At 25.5% G+C, this 11,933-nt stretch overlaps 1 long non-coding RNA gene and 1 other non-coding gene across 2 annotated transcripts in view; one reads left to right on the plus strand and one right to left on the minus strand.

Moving 5' to 3' along the window:
* LOC136969573 (uncharacterized) overlaps nucleotides 1-9,002 on the plus strand; it is a 93,215-nt gene extending 84,213 nt beyond the window's left edge. Inside the window, exon 3 of the long non-coding RNA XR_010879845.1 lies at nucleotides 8,900-9,002. This is a non-coding gene — a long non-coding RNA (uncharacterized lncRNA). The remainder of the gene's footprint in view (nucleotides 1-8,899) is intronic.
* On the minus strand, nucleotides 2,152-2,223 carry TRNAP-UGG (transfer RNA proline (anticodon UGG)). Its single transcript has one exon. It is a non-coding gene; the product is annotated as a tRNA-Pro (tRNA).
* Nucleotides 9,003-11,933: the final 2,931 nt, after the last annotated feature.

Consider the following 11,933-nt stretch of genomic DNA (forward strand, 5'->3'; position numbering starts at 1 on the left):
CTTTTTTAGTGTTTCTTTAATTTTAATCTACGAGAGTTAAATTTATCCTGAAGAATTATCTTGTTTTTCTTTTCCTTTTCTTGTATGAATGTAAAAATATCGAACAAAACATTGACAAAAACAAGGTCGTTCGGGACCTATCGAAAAATTTCCCTCTGTAATATTGAAGAAACACGTGTTTGACCGCCTGTCACATGGCTTGTGTTATATCTTTTTCCCCGTCCTCATTGACAAAATATAGCAACATGGCATCCGGTAAAAGGGTGCCGACCGGACTTTTAATACATCATGCGTAGTATTTTATTTTCTTTTTTTTATTCGATGGTTACATACCATCAGAAAACTTGTCTTTAACCGTCTCACTTGTTCCGATAGATCACACCGGTGTATAAAAGAAACCATTTAATTATATTTGGTACGCATTGTAAGAGATTTCGTACCACGAAATAATATTGAATGCTTTTCCTTAGGCAATTCCGGTTAAAAGATTTTTTTAGATAAAAGCGCCATCTGCCGAGAAAGTCGTTAAACATAAATATTTAGTATAAAATATTACGAATCAGCTTTTTTCTCTTATAAATAAATATGTACATATTTAATATCTTGTTTAAAAATAATGTTTTAAAGAGAAACTAAACAGTTTACAATCGTAAATAAAATAAATGAATTAATTATTTTAAATAATACCACAATTCAGTATGTAAATATTTTTCAGGAAAAAAATAAATATTTAAATCGATTTATACTAATTTATTTGTAAATATATATATACAGGGCTTTAAATAACATATATAATTTCTTTAATACGAAAAATATGTAATACTATGTAAAAGATAAATACAATATTACGTTATTGATAACTGTTTATACATTGTTAAACCATTTTATTATTTTTTAACTAGTTTATGAGAATTATATAACAATAAACAAGTATTAACTATTTAATAAAACAATTTTGTTGTTTCCGTTACCTTTAAAAACGTATAAAAATAATTTATTATGTGGAATATTAATATAAAGGACAGTATTTTGCTTTGTATAAACCGAGTGTTTACAAACATACCGCTTCATACAAACCTGACCTTATTTTCTGTCATTTACCTGACAACAAATTTATTTCCGTCAAGAACTTCGGTTTATGGTTTCCATTAACCTCATTCTGACCTCTTCCCCGCTCATTCGGCTAAATTTGATTATTTTCCAATGCCCTTTTACGTATATACAGTTTATATTATTGAAAAATCTTTATAGCAGTTGAGAAGATACTTACAATTGTTTTTAAGCAAGAACACACAAAGAATTATTTTGTTTTTCTGTTTTTTGTTTTTTTTTTCTTACTGTTACTTATCTAAATATATAATAATAAAGCCCGAGGTAACAAATCCTATCTCGATCATTTTCCTAAGTGGAGGTTGTTCGTTCAAAAAGGCAAACGTCGACCCCAAATCCGGCGTCACAAAACTGTATCGGTACTGCAACGTCACAGGTTACGTATCTGTGACGTATGACGACACAATTTTATGTCTACACGACATTATGTTAACTGTTTTTGTACTTTGTGCCAGAGAAACAAATGGTTACATTGTGTTATAGATATAAAGAAAAACAAAGAAATGTTTATGTTCGGTTTGACGTCATCACCGTCACTGTCAAGTTCAGACTATGATTTTTATTGTGTAGGTGGAGGCGATTTGTTGAAAACACGTGGTCTTCCATGAAAAAGATCTTCACGTGTTTCCCGCTTATAAAAATAAAACGTGGGATGTTTAAATACCAGTAGTTAGCATTCTATTTAATTTATTTTCAGAAAAGGAAAATGAAAATGCTTATTATAAAAGTGTTATATATATATATATTATATTTTTTTTATTTAAAAGTAATATAATTCAAATATAACATGCAAATTTTACAAAAATAATTATAAACGGATTTTAATAAGAAAACAACATTAAAAATTATTTAACGATATATTTAATAGATACAAAAATAAGTAATTAGCATTATAACTAACAAGTTTTAATTGACCGAACGTTAATAGTGATAGAAATTTAAAAGAAGGAGTTAGGTTTAAAATAATTGCTACAATAATAAAAAGATTTGTAAAAGAGAAATAATTATAATAATTAAAAAATAAAAAATCGCAATAAATTTGGGCCCGTCCGGGATTTGAACCCGGGACCTCTCGCACCCAAAGCGAGAATCATACCCCTAGACCAACGGGCCACTATACGGAAGGTTCTATAATATCATATTTAAAACTAACATAATTTTTAATAATGAATACTGTAATTAACGTTTAATGATAATTTATTGATTAATGATTAATTTTGTACAATTTTAACAATATATGAAATTCCATAAATGATATCTACATATTTTTATGTTAACAGATGTCGCCACTTCCTAGTAGCCGGTGTAATTGTATGTAATCTTTCCCGTACGCAAATAATTATTTAAATCCTCTGTTTATTTGCTATATAATATTAATAATTAAAATACACGATGATTTTTTTTATTCAAATAAAATTAATTAATTAAATTTTGAATTTCTGCACGTAAGAATTTCAGTAAATATTTACACATTTTCCAGTTGAAATGCGATTTATTTTGCAGCTAGAGGTAAAACATAATTAACCTTTTATATCTTTTACAAATGTTAAAGTTACAGCGAAAAGAATTTCCATGTTTGATGAAAGGTGATGACGATGTATAATTAAAATGTGAATACAAAGACATTCATTTAAATTAAAATAGAGCAAGAAAATTAGTTTTTTCTTTTAAATTTTGTCATTTCCTTTATTAGAATTTAAAAAAAAAATTTTCATTCAATATTATATTATTATATCTTATTACTTTTGTATTCGTATTTTAATTATATATCTTCATCATAATACAAGTCATCAGACATTAATGGGCATTGAGTTCAAGGTTATTGATGATGATGACGACATTGCTGATGATCATTTTTGATCAAGCGTGGAAATTGCAAACATGTTATAAAACTATGAAATTATTATCATTATATGTTATTAAAATTATAAAAAAATATTATTAAGTTATATGTGAAGGGTTGATTCAGGGTGGAAAGAAGGAAATCTTCAATCAGTTTTGGCCCACCTGTACTCACACACACACACACATACACTGCGTATATAATATATATATATATATATACACACACATCTTAGAGTGTGCGTGTGTAAAATTATGCATATAAATACATAAACATTTAAAAAAAATAAATTTAAGAAAATTAATATACTTTTATTATTACAATATAAATTTAATATGAAAATGAGTAAAAACAAATTTATTACAAAGTAAATAAACAAGTCTTGTGGAAAGATTTTAGAATTTGATAACTTTATGCTTGCGAGAGTAAATATAGAAAAATATTTAATTCTTATTAAGTTTTATATAATTTAAAATTCTTTGTTAAGCTCTATTAATAAAGCAATTTTTCATGCTGTAGGTATAATTATTTAAATAAAATGATAAGATTTTGAATAATTAAAATGATAGAAACAAATCATTTCTGTTTGACAAAACTAGTATTTCCAGTACACACAAGTTGTAATTATATTAAGATATGTAATAAAGGTCATGGAATGTTTAATGTCATCTTTGAGGAAATTCATAACATAATTTCATTTTTTAAATTGGAAATATTTTTATTGAAAACTTTCATAAATTTTTGTTATAAAGTTTGTTTAATAAAGTTATATTAATATAACTGATTTTCTTCATAATATAGGCCTATATATATTTTTTTACTTTATGTATTTATATTAGATCATTAACTTATAATATACTAGGCAATAAATTACAATTTAATAACAATATATATATATATATATATTAATTTATATTCTATTTATATCTTATTATATGGCACAGGTTTCACTGGATTTTATTAAGCTTAAGCTAAATAAATTCGTATTTTATTATATAAAACCGATGCTAAAACTGTATTTTAGTTTTTCTATATTCACTATATTTTCACCTTTTTTTAATATATTAGGAAAAAACAACTTCTGCAATATTTTAACGTAACCACAAGTTGTATTTTAAGCATAAAACGTCATTTGTATTTGTCTTAAAGGTTTACTAAGAGACTATGTATACAATATTAAGTGGCATATTTCCCTATTTTTACATCTTATTCAGCATTGGAAATATTCCAGGAAAATGTCCCACATTCTAACTTGATAATTTTTTTTTCTTTTAAACATTTAGTAGTTTTGTTTTAAATAAATATTTTAAAACATCTATTTTCCCTTTCCATGAATATTTTCTATTATAATTATACGAATATAAAATGCAGGTTATTAATGTATCTAAGTCATAAACAAACTTAAAGAATTAACGTAAAATTTGTAATGTTACGTGAATGATAGTGACATAATTTGGGTCTTTCACAGGAGAGTGGCGTCAATAATATGGCTTAAAAAATATGGCCAGAGCTACTCAGATCAATTTCGACTATTGAAATATTAAATTACTACAGGTTGACGGTGTAGCCGAATTACATGGTCATTCGCCATTGATGTTGCTAATAGTACAGGCGCCTCGCCTGTACTCATTTGATCTTAACTGTTCTACTTAATACCCAAATTAAATATGGATATTATTCTTCATAAGGATTTATTGAAACTTAACTGCTTTCTCACAAAACTATAAATTTTAAAAGTATGAATCGTGCAAAATATATTAATAAATATAATTACGTGTCTTATTCGTGTTTTAACCACGTAATTAATTAATATTAATAATGATAAATATAATTGAATGGAATGGAATCTCGATTTTGAGTGATTAAAGAAATTCGAAACCAAATTAAATCATTCATATTGAAAATTTATAAGTAAATAATTACTGTATTTTAAAATTATATAAAATTTGAGTCTTTTCAATTTTTTCAACAATTTTGTGGATACAACTTGACTTATATGTGTAGGGATATGTGTAGGGAAGTAGGCCCTACACATATCCCTAAAGTTATCCTGAAAATATGAAGACTCATTTCAGAATGTTTTTTATGTACAGTACATAAGAATGGATAATGCTAACACAAGTTTTTCTATCGCTAAAAATATCTCTATAAATCGAAAATTTTCGAATATTTTCAATATTCTTCGACAAATTTTGTAAAATAAATACTACTTCGCTTTTCCATTCACTTTTACTTCACAAGTGTCCCTTTATGAAATATAAATGGAAAGATATCCAGAGATTGAAACATTAATAGTCGTTAAATATATTAACTTAAAACCCAGTTTAAAATAAGAAAATATTTATTTTCCTTATTTTAAAGATCAATCTTTAGATTATTAAAAGATCCACGAATCAAGTTTATTTCTGGTACAACTTCGATTTAGCGTTACCATTTATTTACCTCTGAAAGAGGCGCTAAATCCTAACAATAAGGTTTTATATTCATACGGTAATGAGATCTACACACAAGTTGAGTTTGAGTGTAAAATCTTCGTAATTTGGTGATAATGTGGTTAGTAATGCAAAATCATACATTTAATTATTCACAGATACTGAATGGCTGTCTGTTTAATATTTACGAAAAAGATCTATTCATGTGTATTCATTGGCACTTTACGAGGGTGATGTTATTCGGGACGGCGGTCTATCGAAGTTGACTAAATTATTCTGAACTCAATGTTATAAACAAGTTTATTTATTTATTTATTTAAGCATACTGGTATAACCATGCTGCAGGGAGAAATCATACAAAATCATACAACATATCAGTTAAAAGAAAACATAAAATATAAGCAAGTATAACTCAATGTCGCTAAAATAATAATTAATCTCTCTGTAATGAATATCTTATCGATTGTAAGATATACTGTGCGAGATCAGTAGCACTCAGTACACTTTTTTCAGTTATTTACTATTGAAAAACAACAGAACTCTTATTCAAAAGGAAACCCCAGTTTAATTCGAGACATCTTTAAAATCGTCCTTCCTTTATTAAAATTGATTCTAAAAAGAAATAATTGTTATGCCTCCTACGACATAGGCTCTGCTGCTTGTTTAATATTTCTTGTACACTGACACTGATTAATACTGAATAAACTGGTTTATGTTAAACTGGTTTAATTACTACAAATATAGAATATTTAGTAGAAAGTTAAACTACCTTCTGCATTGAAATTTTGTTAATGTGATTTAATTTATTCATCTTCATTTTTATATGGCAGATGCTACAATTTTAATTTAGAAGTTATTGTATTTTTATTAAATTATTCAATAAACGAAGACACTTTTCGTTATCAGTTTAGATAATTTAACGCTGTTACTGTTTTATTTAAAGTTAATGCATATTGTTTGTTTCATGCACAAACAAACTAAATTTAGAAACAAGATTTTCTTAATCTGATTTTTAAATCGAAATTAGTTCTATATTTAAATTAATGGAATAATTATTTAATCTAAAATAAAATACCAGCGTAGAAAACTTATAAAATGTCTACTATACACAGTTTAGCGCACATATTTTGTGTATTCACATATATATGATTACAATTTTTAATATAAAATTAAATTTTATCGCCTTAATTTTCTTTCTAATATTAAATAAACACAATAAAAACTGTTTTAAATAATAATTACTTAAGGTAACTATTTAAAAAATGTTATAAATATAGCGATATTTTCACATTTGTATTCATTTGTTTTCTTGATAATTCATAATAAGGACAGCTTAAAGTAGTGAATAAAGGGGCATTTTGGTGATGCTCAAAAATAGAATCGCATTTATCTAAAATGGTAGTCATACTGTCGAGTTACTTAACTGATGAAGAAAGACTAGCTAGAAAATTAATTATCTAAATGATGAATTTTGTGTCTCTGTACAAGATACTATAAATAAATACTACTGTTTGTTTGTAATTAACCTACTGTAAACTTAAAATAGATAAGCATTACAATTGATTTAGGCTAAAAAAGAAAATAATAATTAAAATATCAATATTTAAGTTAATACTTGGAAAAATTATAATATAAATAAGCGAAAAAGTAGACACATTTATATACAATAAGAAGAATTCAAGGGGACTAAAAAAAAAAAAAAAAATGAAAAAGTAACAAAAGTAACTCAAATGGAAAAGTGTCATAAATCAACTTCGTCCCAAATCGGAGGGTGAAGAGAACTTTTTTTTCCTCTTTTTCCACTTAAGTAAAGTGGATAATTATAAAATGGAACTAGATTGTGAACTTAAAGCAAATTACAATTTAAGTATGATTGAATGTATTTTAATATAATCGTGCTTAAAACGGAATTAAATACAAAATAATTTAATAGTTTTGGGTTTTAACAGTTTAAGAAACGTATTGGATATAAAAGAGATACATTGTAAATTCGATACTACACTTAGTTTTATTTTTGCGATTAAATATTTATTTTAGTTTTGATTTAATTTGTTTAGTTTATTATTTAGAATTGTGGGTTTCACTCATTCGTGGAGAAATAATTACTTTTCTTTTTGTTAAACATGTATATCATTATAACTAATTTATTATGTAAACAATGTCTCTATCTAATAGTTAATAAGTCGTTAAAAATTTAATGGGCTCTTTCATTAATTGTTCTTCGAGAATGTTAGAGTTAAACACATCTTCACGTTTTACATTTTCAGAATGAGGACCACATTGAGTAGCATCTCCTACATCACTAAAAGCAGTTAGCATGAGTGTCTTGTAGAAATAATATTGTTGTTGATTGCGGCATCAAAAGTGCCATAGTGGTGAGCTTTGGTACTACTAATTTTTTAACAGAAATATCTTTTGAGTTCTTGAAATGTCATCAGACAGATTCGATTGCATCTGGACTGGTATGTCTCCAGACAAATTTAAATAAGAATATTTTAATTACCATCACCTGATATATTAATATTAAAATAAAAATCGATTTAATAAATTTTATAAAGCATAATTTAATATTATATTATTATTTATCTTTCTAATAAATAGTACAGTATTTAATTAATTAGAAAATTAATTAATTATTATTATTTACTAACGAACGATGATTATTCTTGTTAATTGTCCTAATTTAATAAAATATTCAGACGATTAATATAAAATATTTGTTTATTTATTAGTAAGTCAGAATTTAGAAAAGAAAATTGCTCGTATTTATATCAGAATATTAATAATTTCTCTTTCTTGTTTGAAAGAGGAGCATAAATGTTAGTAATTAAGCATTCCATATCTATATTTTAGTGTTTTTAAATGTTGTAAATAACCGTAGAAATTCTTTGCTTTTTTTAAAATTAAAATAGAGCTTCATTTATCGGTATTTTTGACATTTAAAAACGAAGAGTCCATTTTAAACGTGGGAACAATTTATCCATACACAATACTGTTGGATCTTATAAAATAAGACTAACGAAATCGTCCAGCGAATATATTTTGTCGACGGTGAAATATAGTAAATCACTCAAATGTTCCACATTTATCCTAATTGCATTGAAAATGCAATCACTTTCTGTAATTTTAAATTTAATAAATCGAACAATCAAAAATCTCGTGTCTCTCATACAGTTACACAAAACATTATCTCATCAAAACATACGTACAGTTTATTTTTTATATAACGATCTCCGGAATATGTAAATTAATATACATAATAAATACTGCTTTAGTTCGAATTTAGGATGGCTTTTTCTTATGTTTCCGAATTTAAGGTTGAGATGCTTTTTAAATTCGTGGTGTTCTTTGTCACTCTTCATAAGTCTGTACATAATGGATGTTTTACAGTATTTTCTATTTATTATATATATATATTGTATATTTATTGTATGATTTTATAACAGAATATTTATTCAATATTTAAACTACAAAAGTAAATTATATAAATATAAATGATTACTATTTTATTTAGGATAACGTCAGGCCAGATAGAGAGAGTTAGCAGAATCATTTGGTCCAAATCTCGAACACAAAGAAGCCCCCAAAATTTTTCCTTTTATACAAGTTACATGACAGGAATGTGATAGAAATTAAGTTTGCCTTTGGTAAGTGATGAGAATAATATTTTTATTTGTTTTATTGACTTCATTCATATTATTTTTATGGCATTCGGAGAAGACTAAAGCCGTCCATTTACGACTAGTCTGGGCTCAATTTTGTCTTTCCTAGTCTCTGAATACTATAAAAATATACCATACTAAATTTTGTTTAAACTCAAAAACTTAAATTTTTAATATTTTTATAACTTCAAATGATGATTTTGTTTTTTACTTTCCCGGCTCTGTTATATATAACAGAGGAAAAGTATGACAATCGGTCAAAAAATGGCCCTCTAAGACTTTTTGGACTCAGGGGACCTCGAAACGTCAAGAAATGCAAAAAATTCGGGTCTTTTTTCTGTATGTATGTATGTATGTGTGTGTGTTGTGTGTGTATGTGGGGTACGATTTTGTTTACCCTCTTTGAAGCTTAATAACTCCTGTATATTTTATCGAAAATTTCTGAAATTTTGCAGAGAGGTTTGTGTATTAGGGAGATTGACGCCATTAAATTTTAGTGGTTATAGGTCTAGGGGATGGGGAGATAAAGTGGGTCGTATGACATATCTCGAGTAGGGTTGGACTTAATGACGGTTTTACTGATTATTAGCATTTACAATTTATTTTATTTTTTTTTTTTTATAAAACCCATCCCTACCCTGAAAATTAAACTTTTTCCCATTTTATAATAGTTAAAAATATAAAAAGTTTTTAAAATAAAATATCACAACAGATGGCGTCACCAAATGTTGCCGGAAAAGTTGAGCAACTCGTTGCTGGATTTTTATTTTATTAATTATTGCTATTAAATTATAAAATAAAATTTTATAACATAAATTGACTGAAATAGAATAAGTAAAATATATAAAGAACACAATTTTTCAATATTAATTTATAAAGGGACTTTTACAAATTGATTTTATATTTTAAATATAAATAAAACTTGAATTTTAAATCATTTTTCTTAAATTTTTTTATAATATCTTTCAACTGAAACGAATGGCAAATACACAAAATGACTTTTTTAAATATGTAAATTATGTATAAATGTACAATATTTATTAAAAAAAAGTAAAATAAAATAAAAGAAATAATATTTAAAATATACATATATGTATATATAGGCCTATAGTTTAATAAATATTCTACTTTGATGTAAATAGAGTATATAAGCTTAATCATAATCAGGTTATATTTTAAGGAATATTTTTTTGTATTGTACGTTAAATTATTGAAAATATTTTAATAATTTTATCTGATTTAATAAGTATATATGTAAATTTACACGTAATTAAATAATGACACATTTTATTTGATATGTCATACGAATGTTTTTATAGTGTTTATGTGGTGTGTGACGGTGAAAATTGTTTACTCGCATGCTATAAATTCTTTCGTTAGATTTTTGACTGAATAATATTCTTATATTTGTATTTTCAATGTATTAAAATATGCAAAGAAATTAAGAAAAAAACAATAAAAATAGTTTTTGATAGGATTATTCTACGCTTTCGAGATACAGTGCTATTAAAAATACATACAAAAATATCACAAAATCTAAGAATTTAAATTAATAAATTTCTCAAAATCATTTCTTTTTAAATATATATATATTTATTTACTAAATTATTTTACACTTCAAAAATTTTTAATAGAATTACTTTGTAGTTAGAATAAACGTGTAATATTTTTTGACACAAAATTCATGTCACTTCCACTACTACTTTATTATTTTTTATCTGAAAAAATAGTATTTTCTAATACAATGTAAAGTAAATATATAAAATAAAACGATTATGTGCAGCATTCAGTGAAATTTTTAGCTTTTTGATAACATTCCACAGATAAATTGCTGTTCAAACGGTAACATTTGAAACTAATATGTTATTTCGAGAGGGGAAATATTTCTGTCACCAGCGATAAGAATGGAAAAACAATCTTTTACGTCAATTTTTTTAGAAGCATTTGTAGAAAGTTGAAATTCTTCAAGTTATTTTAACAAATCACTGACTAAGGGAACATGATGTTTCCTTAGTAAACGACCTTTTAAAACAAATATATTTAAAAATTTTAATTTGCGTAATTATTACATTCCTACTAAACAACAAACACGAAAATGTATTTTATCTTAAATTCTAAATTCTAGAAGATAATCCTTGTTTTCTCTAGTGCACTTCTGATTTCTAGAACATTTATTCAATTAATTATAATTTCTATTCAAAAAATTATTAATTTAAGTTTTAAATTGTCACATTTTAAAATCCTTAGAACTGGGCTCAAGAATTATGCAAGACTCGAATATTTCTAAACTGACCTTGGTTTAAATGTATTGTTATTTAAAATCTCTACAATTTTCTCTATTTACTTTGTTCATATATGAATAGTATATATCATTCTCAATGCTTGAATTAGAAAGATTTAAATAATTATCCCAATGAGAACTTAGTTATGTATTTTCAGTAGTTATGTATTGATCATAACAATATCAGAAAAAGTTTACATTATTTTTGGTATGTAAAACATAAATGACCGGTTGAGTATCTTCGTATATTGGTCTGTTAACGAGAGCAATGCTTTATCTTAAATTTTAACATAGAGTGCAACAAGAGAAACGCTATTCCTCCATATTCCCACCCAAATTGGGTGGGAATATGGAGAAGTAGAGTTTCTCTTTTGGAGTCATTCTTATATATTCTATTCTATAACATAACCAAATAATTATGCGTTTCAATCGTTAACAAAATGTTGGTTGTTACCAATTCGAAAGTGAAATTCCGCAAATTGTTAATATTAAGAACGAAACTATAAAAAAGAATTCATGAATCCAGGAAGTAATTTTATTTCTTTTGCCATTTCCAATTACAGATTAAATGATTACTTCGTGTTTTTGACTTTATTTACTGGTTG

This window comes from Centruroides vittatus, unplaced genomic scaffold (assembly GCF_030686945.1).
Source record: "Centruroides vittatus isolate TY-2023 unplaced genomic scaffold, ASM3068694v2 contig_1035, whole genome shotgun sequence".
Lineage (NCBI taxonomy): Eukaryota > Metazoa > Arthropoda > Arachnida > Scorpiones > Buthidae > Centruroides > Centruroides vittatus.